Source organism: Oryx dammah, unplaced genomic scaffold, assembly GCF_014754425.2.
Source record: "Oryx dammah isolate SB20612 unplaced genomic scaffold, SCBI_Odam_1.1 HiC_scaffold_7, whole genome shotgun sequence".
Lineage (NCBI taxonomy): Eukaryota > Metazoa > Chordata > Mammalia > Artiodactyla > Bovidae > Oryx > Oryx dammah.
The window spans coordinates 16,122,107-16,135,063 of NW_024070191.1; the positions used below are offsets into that span (position 1 = coordinate 16,122,107).

General features: G+C 40.7%; 1 pseudogene; it reads right to left on the reverse strand.

Annotated features, from left to right (window-relative positions):
* Positions 1–599: 599 nt before the first annotated feature.
* LOC120865755 lies at positions 600–1,139 on the reverse strand (annotated as a pseudogene).
* Positions 1,140–12,957: the final 11,818 nt, after the last annotated feature.

The following is a 12,957-nucleotide window of genomic DNA, read 5'->3' on the forward strand; positions in this document are numbered from 1 at the left end:
GGTGGTCTGGTATGCCCATTTCTTTCAGGATTTTCCACAGTTTGTAGTGATCCACACAAAGACTTTGGCATAGTCAATAAAGCAGAAGTGGATGTTTTTCTGGAATTCTTGCTTTTTTTCGATGATCCAGCAGATACTGGAAATCTGATCTCTGGTTCCTTTGCCTTTTCTAAATCCAGTTTGAACATCTGGAAGTTCATGGTCATGTACTGTTGAAGCCTTGCTTGGAGAATTCTGAGCATTGCTTTGCTAGTGTGTGAAATGAGTGAAATTGTGTCATAGTTTGAACATTCTTTGGCATTGCCCTTCTGTGGGATTGGAATGAAACTGACCTTTTCCAGTCCTGTGGCCACTGCTGAGTTTTCCAAGTTTGCTGGCATATTGAGTGCAACACTTTCACAGCATGATCTTTTAGGATATGAAATAGCTAGACTGGCATTCCACCACCTGCACTAGCTTTGTTCATAGTGATGCTTCCTAAGGCCCACTTGACTTCTCATTCCAGGATGTCTGGCTCTAGGTGAGTGATCACACCATCGTGATTATCTTGGTTGTGAAGATCTTTTTTGTATAGTTCTTCTGTGTATTCCTGTCACCTCTTTTTTTTTTTATAGTGAAAACTTTTATATTTGGAATTAGCCAGCTGGACTCAGTTTAGATGATCCCAATTTTGTTGGCAACATCCAAAGCACCATAGTCAGGAGCCAGTCGAACATATGCCTTCTTCTCTCCGTCAGGCCTGATCAGGGTATTGACCTTAGCCACGTCAATGTCATAGAGCTTCTTTACAGCCTGTTTGATTTGGTGTTTGTTGGCCTTGACATCCACAATGAACACTAGTGTGTTGTTGTCTTCTATTTTCTTCATGGCTGACTCGGTGGTGAGGGGGAATTTGACAATGGCATAGTGGTCAAGTTTGTTTCTCCTAGAGGCGCTCTTCCGAGGATAATTTGGGCTGCCTCCTGAGCCGCAGTGTTTTGGGCCGCCGGAAGGTGGGTGACGTCCGGATCTTCTTTTTCTTGTGGCTATGGACACCTTTCAACACTGCCTTCTTGGCCTTCAAAGCTTTTGCTTTGGCTTCAGCTTTAGGAGGGGCAGGGGCTTCCTTCTTCGCCTTCAGCGCCATCTTCATGAAAAGGGTTTCCCTGCCACCTCTTCTTAATATCTTCTGCTTCTGTTAGGTCCATACCATTTCTGTCCTTTATTGTGCTCATCTTTGCATGAAATGTTCCCTTGGTATCTCTAATTTTCTTGAAGAGATCTCTAGTCTTTCCCATTCTCTTGTTTTCCTCTATTCCTCTGCACTGATCACTGAGGAAGGCTTTCTTATCTCTCCTTACTATTCTTTGGAACTCTGCATTCAAATGGGTATATCCTTCCTTTTCTCCTTTGCCTTTCACTTCTCTTCTTTTCATAGCTGTATAAGGCCTCCTCAGAAAACCACTTTGCCTTTTTGTATTTCTTTTTCTTGGGGATGGTGTTGATCACTGCTTCCTGTACAATGTCACAAACCTCTGTCCAGAGTTCTTCAGGCACTCTATCAGATCTAATCCCTTGAATTTATTTGTCATTTCCACTGTATAGTTGTAAGGGATTTGATTTAGGTCAAACCTGTATGGTCTAGTGATTTTCCCTACTTCCTTCAATTCAAGTGTGAATTTGGGAATAAGGAATTCATGATCTGAGCCAGTTAGCTCCTGGACTTGCTGAGTTATAACTATTTGAATTAGAAATAGGTTACATTTTCTTGGAATACACACTGATTTGTAACTCAAAGGTGAAGTTAATTTGTTTTTTGTGGTCTCTTCTCAACATCTCTTTCTCTCTTTTTCCCTTCATTGTTGAATTTGGTGGAAACTAAACAACTTTGCCTATTTCTGAATTCTGTCTATGTCTCAACACCAACCTACAACTCTTAATTATTTCAAACCTTCTTGAAAAGGTGATAACAAGGCAGCTTTGACATTTAGTGCAAATTCATCCCCACTGCTGGGAAAACACCTATGCCTAAGACCTACAGATGGAACATCAATAATCTTCATGTTATAGGTGAAGACTAGCAAAATTAGCACTTAATGCAGGCAATTCTTCCCGGCCTTCTCAAGTACATTTATGAAAGGAAGCAAATTAGTCTTCCTTGACTCTTAGCTCTTCAATTTTAATATATACTTTCTCTCTTGAAGACATCATTTATGTCCATGGATTTCATATCAACCACTTGGTGGTTGACTTCTAACCCTCTCACTAAGTGGCTACAAGGCTAAATTATCTGACCCCAAGTTAACTTTCCAGCCTCATTGACTTGCTTTCCCTTCCCTCCTACTTCCTTTAGCCTCAGTAAGTAACTGTTGCTCAGTCATGTCCGACTCTTTGACCCCATGGACTGTAGCCCACCAGGCTCCTCTGTTCACGGAATTCTTTAGGCAAAAAATACTGGAATGGCTTGCCATTCCCTTCTCCAGGGAATCTTCCCAACTCAGGAATCAAACCCAGGTCTCCTGCATTGCAGGCAGATGACTGTCTGAGCCACCAGGGAAACCCTCCTGTGGTCTTGGCAGAATGGAAATCCTCTGTTCTCCATACTGGTGCTCTTTTACACAGCTTAGCTAATTATTCTAATGAACTTTCACTTCTCGATTAAGAAAATGCACCCAGCTCAACTGTTTCCTCCCTTCTTTGGAGCATTTACTTGAAACCCTCTATCCTAGAAGAAGAGTAAATTTTAATTTTTTTTAGCTCTGAAAGCACTTTATCCTCAAATTTAGCATACTTCATTGATATTGTATAAGAATTCTCACAGACTAGATGCTCAGTAGTTTTCTTTTTTTTTTTTGCAGCTTTATCTAACTGACTTAGAACATTGAGTTAGTTTAAAAAGTACAATGTGTTGACTGGATACAGTTATAATCTTGCAAAATGATTGCACTGTGGTGTTAACAAGCATCTCCATCATGTCACATAATCACCACTTATTTTTTTGTAGTGAGAACATTTAGCATACACTCGCTTAGCAACTGTCAAGTGTATAATACAGTATCATTAACTATAATCACCAGGCTGGATATTAGATCCCCAGAGCTTATTCAGCTAATAACTGGGAGTTTGTGCCCTTTGACCAGCATGTCCCTATTTTCCTCAACCCCAGCCCCTGGCAGCCACCAATCCACTCTCAGTCTAGGAGTTCAGCTTTTTCAGATTCCACATATAAATAATATTATACAATAATAGTCTTTCTCTGACTTATTTTGCTTAGTATACTGCTCTCAAGGTCAATCTGTGTTGTCTCAAATGACAGGATTTCCTTCTTTTCCATGGCTGGATAATATTGCATTATACATATCACATCTTCCTTATCTATACATCTACTGATGCACGTTTAGGTTTTTTTCCTTATCTCCTCTATTGTGAATAATGCTACAATGGATGTATAGATCTCGACTGCATCCTGTCTTCATTTGTTGTACAACTTAATAGCAAGACAAATTTGATTTTAAAAATTGTAGGAGTACTTGAATACTTTTTTTTTTTTCAAAGGTGGCATACAAATAGGCAACAGGTATAGGAAAAGGTACTCTACCTCACTTATCTTCAGAGAAACACAAATTTAAACCACAATGAGATCACCACATGCCTGTTAGAATGACCACCATCAAAATGACAAGAAATACTAATAACAAGAGTTTGCAAAGGTAGGGAGAAAAGGGAACCCCTGTATGGCGTTGGTGTCAATGTACATTGGTGCAGAAACTATGGATAACAGAATGAAGGTTCCTCAAAAAATCGAAAATAGAACTACCATATGATCCAGCAATCCCACTTCTGGGTATTTATCCAAAGCTAACGCTTCCTTAATTCAATGAATTGCTTATCTGTTATTCTCAGCAATTTCTTCTTCATGCTCCCAACCATGATAAGCTCCCTCCCCTCTGACACATGGAAGCTGAACATTCCTCTACTCAGCCGTTGTCACAATGCATCACAACGTGGTTTTTCCTCTGATCTCCACTAGACTGCAAACTCCTTGGGGTCACAGTCTCTGCTACTGTCAGAGTCTATCACTGTTTCTTGCATACAGGGGTCCCCCACTCAGTACTGAATGGAGAGAATGAACTCAAAGGGCAGCACACTTCGTCCCCAGGGTTTGCGACTTCAGTGGCCTTTCTCTCCAGTGATGTCTGACCATGCTTCTCATTAGTGTCACTCAATTTAACTTGTGGCTATAGCCTGTTCTCTATTTTCTGCTTATTTTTTCTTGTTTGTAAATATTGTCTCTCCACTAAGCTAATTCACTGAGGGCCTTGCAACTCACATCTCCCTAATAGGGAAGAATGGATTGCTATAGTGATACAGGTTCTTAAGGACTCAGGATTTTCTTTTTATCAGGAACTGCGTCTAAAACAATCCCACTGGAGGTCACATAGAGGCCATAAGACAATAATGGGTGTACAGCCAAGTGGAACTGCATTATGGGGAACATCTGAAAATTCAGCAGAGATGGTAAACTACCTTCTGAAGCAATCATGATGAAAATTTTTGCAACACATTAAAAACAAGATCATCATCAGTTAATCTGACTGGTATTAGATTGCATTCATAGTATCTAAGTTTTTCAGAAGTTTTTCCTGAAACCACAAATTTGGGGGAGTTTTATTTTGCCTCTCATCCAAAACATGGACTACTGTATAACAAGTTTAAATCTGCTGCCTATATAGCCATGAGATTTATATAGCCTACAGATCTCTTCAAGAAAATCAGAGATATCAAGGGAACTTTTCATGCAAAGATGGGCACAATAAAGGACAGAAATGGTATGGACCTAACAGAAGCAGAAGATATTAAGAAGAGGTGGCAGGAATACACAGAAGTATTTTATAAAAAAGATCTTCACAACCCAGATAACCATGATGGTCTAATCACTCACCTAGAGCCAGATATCCAGAAATGTGAATTTAAGTGGGCCTTAGGAAGCATCACTATGAACAAAGCAAGTGCAGGTGATGGAATTCCAGTCGAGCTCTTTCATATCCTAAAAGATCATGCTATGAAAGTGCTGCACTCAGTACGCCAGCAAATTTGGAAAACTCAGCTGTGGCCACAGGACTGTGAAAGGTCAGTTTTCATTCCAATCCCAAAGAAAGGCAATGCCAAAGAATCCTCGAACTACCGCACAGTTGCACTCATCTCACACACTAGCAAAGCAACGCTCAGAATTCTCCAAGCAAGGCTTCAACAGTATGTGAACCATGAACTTCCAGATGTTCAAGCTGGATTTAGAAAAGGTAAAGGAACCAGAGATCAAACTGCCAACGTCCACTGGATCATTGAAAAAGCAAGAGAGTTCAAGAAAAACATCTACTTCTGCTTTATTGACTATGCCAAAGCCTTTGACTGTGTGGATCACTACAAACTGTGGAAAATTCTGAAAGAGATGGAAATACCAGACCACCTGACTTGCCTCCTGAGAAATCTGTATGCAGGTCAAGAAGCAACAGTTAGAACTGGACATGGAACAACAGACTGGTTCCAAATCGGGAAAGGAGTACATCAAGGCTGTATAGTGTCACCCTGCTTATTTAACTTCTATGCAGAGTTCATCATGAGAAACGCTGGACTGGATGAAACAAAAACTTGAATCAAGATTTCTGGGAGAAATATCAATGACCTCAGATATGCAGATGATACCACCCTTATGGCAAAAGTGAAGAAGAACTAAAGAGCCTCTTGATGAAAGTGAAAGAAGAGAGTGAAACAGTTGGCTTAAAGCTCAACATTCAGAAAACCAAGATCATGGCATCTGGTCCCATCACTTCATGGCAAATAGATGGGGAAACAGTGGAAACAGTGAAAAACCTTATTTTGAGGTGGCTCCAAAATCACTGCAGATGGTGATTGCAGCCATGAAATTAAGACGCTTGCTCCTTGGAGGAAAAGCTATGACCAGCATAGACAGCGTATTAAAAAGCAGAGACATTACTTTGCCATCAAAGGTCTGTCTAGTCAAAGCTATGGTTTTTCCAGTAGTCCCTTGGACTGCAAGGAAATCCAACCAGTCCATTCTGAAGGAGATCAACCCTGGGATTTCTTTGGAAGGAATGATGCTAAAGCTGAAACTCCAATACTTTGGCCACCTCGTGCGAAGAGTTGACTCATTGGAAAAGACTTTGATGCTGGGAGGGATTGGGGGCAGGAGAAGAAGGGGACGACAGAGGATGAGATGGCTGGATGGCATCACTGACTCGATGGACATGAATCTGAGTGAACTCCAGGGGTTGGTGATGGACAGGGAGGCCTGGCGTGCTGCGATTCATGGGGTCGCAAAGAGTTGGACATGACTGAGCGACTCAACTGAACTGAACTGAACAGAAGATCTACTAACTAATGGATTAGACAAGTAGATTTATAGTTCTTATTCAGAAGTCTGGAGTAGACTGAAGACAGAGTCTGATCCTCATGAGTGTAATCAACAGTTCAGATTTTTCCTATCATGCTGTTTATAATCCTTGGTATGGCTTCCTTTTCACGGTCACAAGATGGCTACTGCACTTCCAGCATTACATCTATATTCCAAACATAAGGCAAAGGGATAAAGATCTCAAAACCTTCCCCACATAAAGATTTTGTTCATTACTTGAAAATGTGATCACATCCCCAGCAGAGTTTTAATTATATCTCATTAGTAAGAAGACACATACCAAACGGTCATTCAACATGAAGAGGCCTGGGAGGCTTTAGATTTAAACTAGGCACACAGTCATCCCTCTGTATTCTATTGCATAGATATATTCAAGTAGTAAAGAGAGAAAGAGGAATGAATATTGGATAACCAACCAGCAGTGTCAGTCACAGTCATATCCAAAGTATTTATTTTATAGTTTAAAACAAGGCATGTCATTCATGATCTCAAAAGACAAGCATAGTTAAAATATGTCCAAGCATGCTCACATGTACTGTATGCTACGGTCCAGTTTAGCAAAGAGTACTAGGATAGGACTCAGGTCTTGAGTTCCAGCCTTGCATCTGTCATTAGTTTGCTGCTTAGCTTTGTGCAAACTGGCCTATCATTTTCTCCTTCACTAGTTTTCAAGGTCAAATGAGATATCTGACTTCTAACATTGCTCTCCAGTTTTAAATTCTGTGGTTTCATGATTATATTTATTTCTTTCCTTTTTAAAAATCAAATATAATTCCCCAAAGCTTAGTAATTTCTTAGAACATTTGAGTTCTGATTAAAACAATCATCTAAAGTTATGCTTTGCTCTTAGAGTTGTGCTAGGCAACAAATAAGACACAAACAAGTTAAAGCCATGTTCCCTACTCTCCACTTAATGAAACTAAGCGTACGTGACACAGCCATTATTCATTGTCAGTGCAGGAGTTCCAAGAAAAGACAGATCAGAATGACACGAAGAAGCTGGAGATGGCTTCACGAAGGAAAGGGAATTGGAAGTCAGTTCCACCTCAGAGGCATTTGAAATAAAATAAAAGTAGAATAAAGGGACTTGATGAGATGGAGAAAATATGAAGGGGTATCTCTGGAAAAGGGCTACAGTATTGAGAGAGAGACAGATTAGAAGGTAAGCTTACCATTTAGGGGACCAAGGAAAGAGCCAATACTCATTAGGTGAGAAAGTATATGTTGGTGACTGATAAAAATTAGATTGACTATAGAGTTCTTTCCGCCTGTAATTCTTGTTCTCAATGCAAATGTCAGCTAAGACCAGGATGTCAAGTCACCTTTAAGTTTCTCTACCCCTAGCATGCACAGCACGTTCGCTTAGATTCAGAGCAACCTGTACTTAAGCTTTGCGTAAGTTCACATGACTCCAGAAGTATAATACACCCTTTAATTGCTATGCTGTGTACCAGAATCAGACTCACTGGATGTGCACTCTGCCAGCACTACATCCAGACATAGCTGACTCCTGGATCCTGGACCATGCCAAGTGCTAAGTCACTTCACTCCAACTCTTTGATTTTCCTGAAGGAAATCCGTCCTGCATACTCATTAGAAGGACTGATGCTGAAGCTGAAGCTCCAACACTCTGGCCACCTGATGCAAAGAACTGACTCACTGGAAAAGACCCTGATGACAGGAAAGACTGAAGGGAGGAGGAGAAGGGGACAACAGAGGATGAGATGGTTGGGTGGCATCATCGACTCGATGGACGTGAGTTTGAGCAAGCTCTGGCAGTTGGTGAAGGACAGGGAGGCCTGGTGCGCTGCAGTCCATGGGGTCGCAAAGAGTTGGACACGACTGAGCAACTGAAGTGAACTGACTCCTAGACCTTGCTAAGTGCTTAATCGCTTCAGTAGTGTCCAGCTCTTGCGATCCCATTGACTGTAGCCTGTCAGGCTCCTCTGTCCATGGAATTTTCCAGGCAAGAACACTGGAGTGGGTTCACTTTTCTTCAGGAGATTTTTCCGACCCAGGGATTGAACCCATGTCTCTCTTGTTTCCTGTGCTGGCAGGTGAGTTCCTTACCGCTAGTATAACAGACCCTAAGCTGGGCCAAAAGAAAACAAGACGTATCCCTCTGCATTTTCATTTGCTTTTTAATTGTGAACCAATTAATCACAGATTACAACCTAATTCTCACTAGCCATTGTCTAACTGGTCAGGTCTCCTATGCATTGTTCTGAGAGACTGAAGAGGCACAGTATTGACTTATTGATTCATTGAAAAATGAAAAACCACTGGCACTTTAAAAGAAAATGGACTGTTCTACAGAGTTTTGCGTCTCAGCAGCATTTGAAAGAAAAAACAAAGTAGTTCCGCATCAGGAAGATGAGGTAGAGGTATTATCTCAGAGGAAAATGAGGAAGACCTAGATTAAGGAATTGGACTTTTCAGTGAGGGGAAAACTGATGGGATTTGAGCTATAGATTGGGAACAAGGCATGAATCAGAATACAGGGCATGCAAGTATGTTTATTTCAGACCTGTGTTGGTACCATATTTGTGCATTTCCTGCCTTAGCTATAGGGCCCGGATGGTTGCAGAACCTAAGGTCCTTTTGAGAACATGAGGGTACCAGATCTACCTGGTTAGAAAGGAATCAAGGGTGGTCCCATGCAATGGCTGTTCATTCAAAAAAACACAGGCAATGAGAGAGAAATCTGACTACGGCTGAGATAAAGCCTTTAGCTTTCTAGTCTGCATGGAATTTATAAACCTTGACAGGAAATTCTAAAGGTGATACCATTTAAGTAGTTACACTTAAAAATAAGAAAACTTTTTAAAAGTCCTGTACACTTTAATATTCCTACAGTACTTTAAGCCTGTGTTAGCTTCCCTATAGATTTCATGTTTCTAGATGTAATCTAGGAGAAGGCAATGGCAACCCACTCCAGTACTCTTGCCTGGAAAATCCCGCAGACGGTGGAGCCTGGTGGGCTGCAGTCCATGGGGTCGAGAGGAGTCGGACATGACTGAGCGACTTCACTTTCACTTTTCACTTTCATGCCTTGGAGAAGGAAATGGCGACCCACTCCACTGTTCTTGCCTGGAGAATCCCAGAGACGGGATCCTGGTGGGCTGCCGTCTATGGGGTCGCACAGAGTCGGACACGACTGAAGTGACTTAGTAGCAGCTTAGTAGATGTAATCTACCTTATGTCTTTATAGCCTCCTCAATTTACAAAACTATCCAATATTTAAAATACTTGATTATATATATCCACATTATATTGATAATGTTGTTAAAGTTTGACAACTGTAAACTTAAAAAAATAAAAAACATTTTTAGTAAGTAAGGTAATAGAAAACAAGGAAAGAAAAGTATATGAAAACACTTTCAAATAATGGAGTTGTAATTTTAGTTCAAGTTCAATTGTTAACATATACTTAGGGGATTTTTAAAGGAATACCACATTATAATCAGAGGTTTTTAAGCACTAATTGGGAAACAGAGCTTTTCATAGTCTAAATCTCCAAAAATATCTTTTTTTTTTCATGACTTTCTGACATGACTTCTCTTGGTAGCTGGAATAACTTAACCAACAAATCCCCACAGGTTCACAAGTCACTACCAAATCAAACTTAATAGCTCCTGGGGAATCATTAAAGGTTACTGCATCGATCTGCTTGCTATATATGTGACCTTAGCTACAGTTGCAAGTGTCTTTTTTCCTGTTCCAGGTGATTTTTTTTTCTTCATAATATTTGAAAGATTTAGCTTTTTATATTTAAAAGGTAAAATCCAAGGACGGTTTATTCTGAGAGTGCTGTTTTAATATTTAGGGCTCATGTTTCTCTTTGAAAATCTGGTAAGACTCAAGATGATGCATTTGTTGACATGATTTCAGAGGATTCACCAACTCTCAAAGCCACTCTATGAAACGGAGATGAAGACTCCTCCAAACTGTACGGTTAATTAGCAACTCATCAACGCAATAATCTCAACTAAAGGAAGACTTCCAATTGGGATAAAGATAAATCTGTTCATTGGAGCATTGGTCCTGAAGATGTTGATATGTTGCTCCCTGGAGGTGAAAACCAAGTCTTACTGAGTCCCTGATGGCTGGTGGGAAGGGCTGTAAGCCTCACAACTGTGGAGGGAACCATGACCCTGTAGTCGCCTGTCATTCTTCTTGGGCATTTCACACCCACATTATCTGCTCCTCTGTCTACATTTCTCTATCATACATGTGACAAATAATTATTGTCTACTGTATATCAGATACTCGAGACAAAACAGAACTTCCTGCTCTATGTGACTTACATTCCAGGGGACAACACAGAAAACAGAAAATAAATGTGTTTCACTGGTGTTAGAATGACTCACACTAGGGGGGAAAAAGCTAGCTAAAAATGCTTGTAGTGTACCCCAACAAGGAATGGGGTGTGGGTCTCTCTTATCTGAAAACTGGTGGGATTTCTGTCTGCTTTAGCCAAGAAACAACTGTGAAGGTGACTCTGCACTGATGTCTAGTCCCAGACCTGGAGAGCCTAGACAATTCCTTTTCTGTTTGAAGTCTGGCTAATCTGATGGATAGTGCGTGTAAAAATCCCAAGAGTTCATGGAGAGGGATGCAGGTGTGTGAGTTTCCGGCCACCTTCCCAAGGTGCCAGACATGAGAGTGAGAGAGCTACCAGCTGGATAAACTGAGCGACCCGTCGATTCCACGTGGAACAAAAGATCCATTCAGACTTTCTCTGCTCTAATTTATGACCCAGAGGTCATGAATCTAATATAATGACCATTGATTTAAGCCACAGAATTTGGGATGGTTTGTTAGTCAGCTGTAGATTCTGGAACCATGGTGGCTGCCTCCACAAAAACAAACAAAAACTCATGCTATGTTATTTCAGGCAAGTCCTCAGTGGTCTTGTCAGCGCTTCACTGCATACTAATTAACCCCTTTCTTATTTCTGACAGCACTGTTCTGGAAGTTTTCCACTCCACTCAAACTCAAAACACATCCTTTACTCTCCACATGGTCATCACAAGACTCTGCCTTGCCCTAAATCCAAAAACCAAGATCATGGCATCCAGTCCCATCACTTCATGGTAAACAGATGGAAACTAAAAAATGGAAACTAGCATATTTTACTTTCTTAGGCTCCAAAATCACTGTGGATGGTGGCTGTAGACATGAAATGAAAAGACACTCACTCCTTGGAAGAAAAGCTATGACAAACCTAGACAGTATATTAAAAAGCAGAGACATCACTTTGTCAATAAAGGTCCATATAGTCAAAGCCATAGTCGTTCCAGTAGTCATGTATGGATGAGAGAGTTGGACCATAAAGAAGGTTGAGTGCCGAAGAATTGATGCTTTCAAATTGTGGTGCTGGAGAAGACTCTTGAGAGTCTCTTGGACTGCAAGGAGTCAAACCAGTCAATCCTAAAGGTAATCAACCCTGAATATTCATTGGAAGCACTGATGCTGAAACTCCAAACTGGCCACCTGATTTGCAGAGCCAATTCATTGAAAAAGACCTTGATGCTGGGAAAGATTGAGGGCAGGAGGAGAAGACAGCAACAGAGAATGAGATGATTGGATGGCATCACTAACTCAATGGACATGAGTTTGAGCAAATTCCAGGAGACAGTGAAGGGAAGCCTAGGGCGCTACAGTCCATGGGGTCGCAAAGAGTAGGACAGAACTAAGCGGCTGAACAACAACAAATTAAAACATAAAGATATCCTAATTTAATATAGAATTATCAGTATTAAAACTTTTCTACTCTGCTTTAACTCAGAATCCTGTATTTTCTACCATTTTCTCCCCCTCCTCCCCTTTCTTCGGAGGAAGAACCTACACTTATTTCCAAAGGTAATCTACTTCACTGGCAATTTCGATCCACTTGATCTCTTCCACTTAACTCTGGTGATGCTTTTAGTCTTCCCCTCCACCCTCATGCTTTTCTTATGTCACCAGTTGCCTTTTCTTGTGTCTTGTTCAACTTCACACTGGCAACATTCTTTTTGAAACATTGTCTTTCCTGGTTTTCTAAGACACTGAATTTTAAACCACCCTGCACATTGCTGCCGTAATTATCTTCCTAAAACAAGCATTCTACTATGTAATTTTTTTCCTCATGAACCATCAATGTCTCCACATTGCCTTCTAAATAAAGACCACAATCTTCTCATGATAGACTTAACCCACATAAACAACCTCACTGTTTTGGCATCTTATTTTGTAAGCCTTTATTCGGTTGAATGTTTCAGACATCTCTGATTTCTTTCACGTTGAATCTTCATCTTAAAAAACTTTTCTTCCCTTCCTGAATCCTGCCCATTCTTTAAAGGCACTGTGGAAATCCCAATCCAACTTCCCCAACCCAAGCTTCTAGAATGATGAACACATTATGAACGCCTCCTTCTTCCTAACTACACCCAGCACCTGCCTTGCATTTCTATCGGATCATTCTTTTTCTGCTTTGTTAAATGCCTTGCATCATCCTTACTTTTTCGCAATACTTTTAAGGTCTGTGAGGTGTCAGGCCCTGG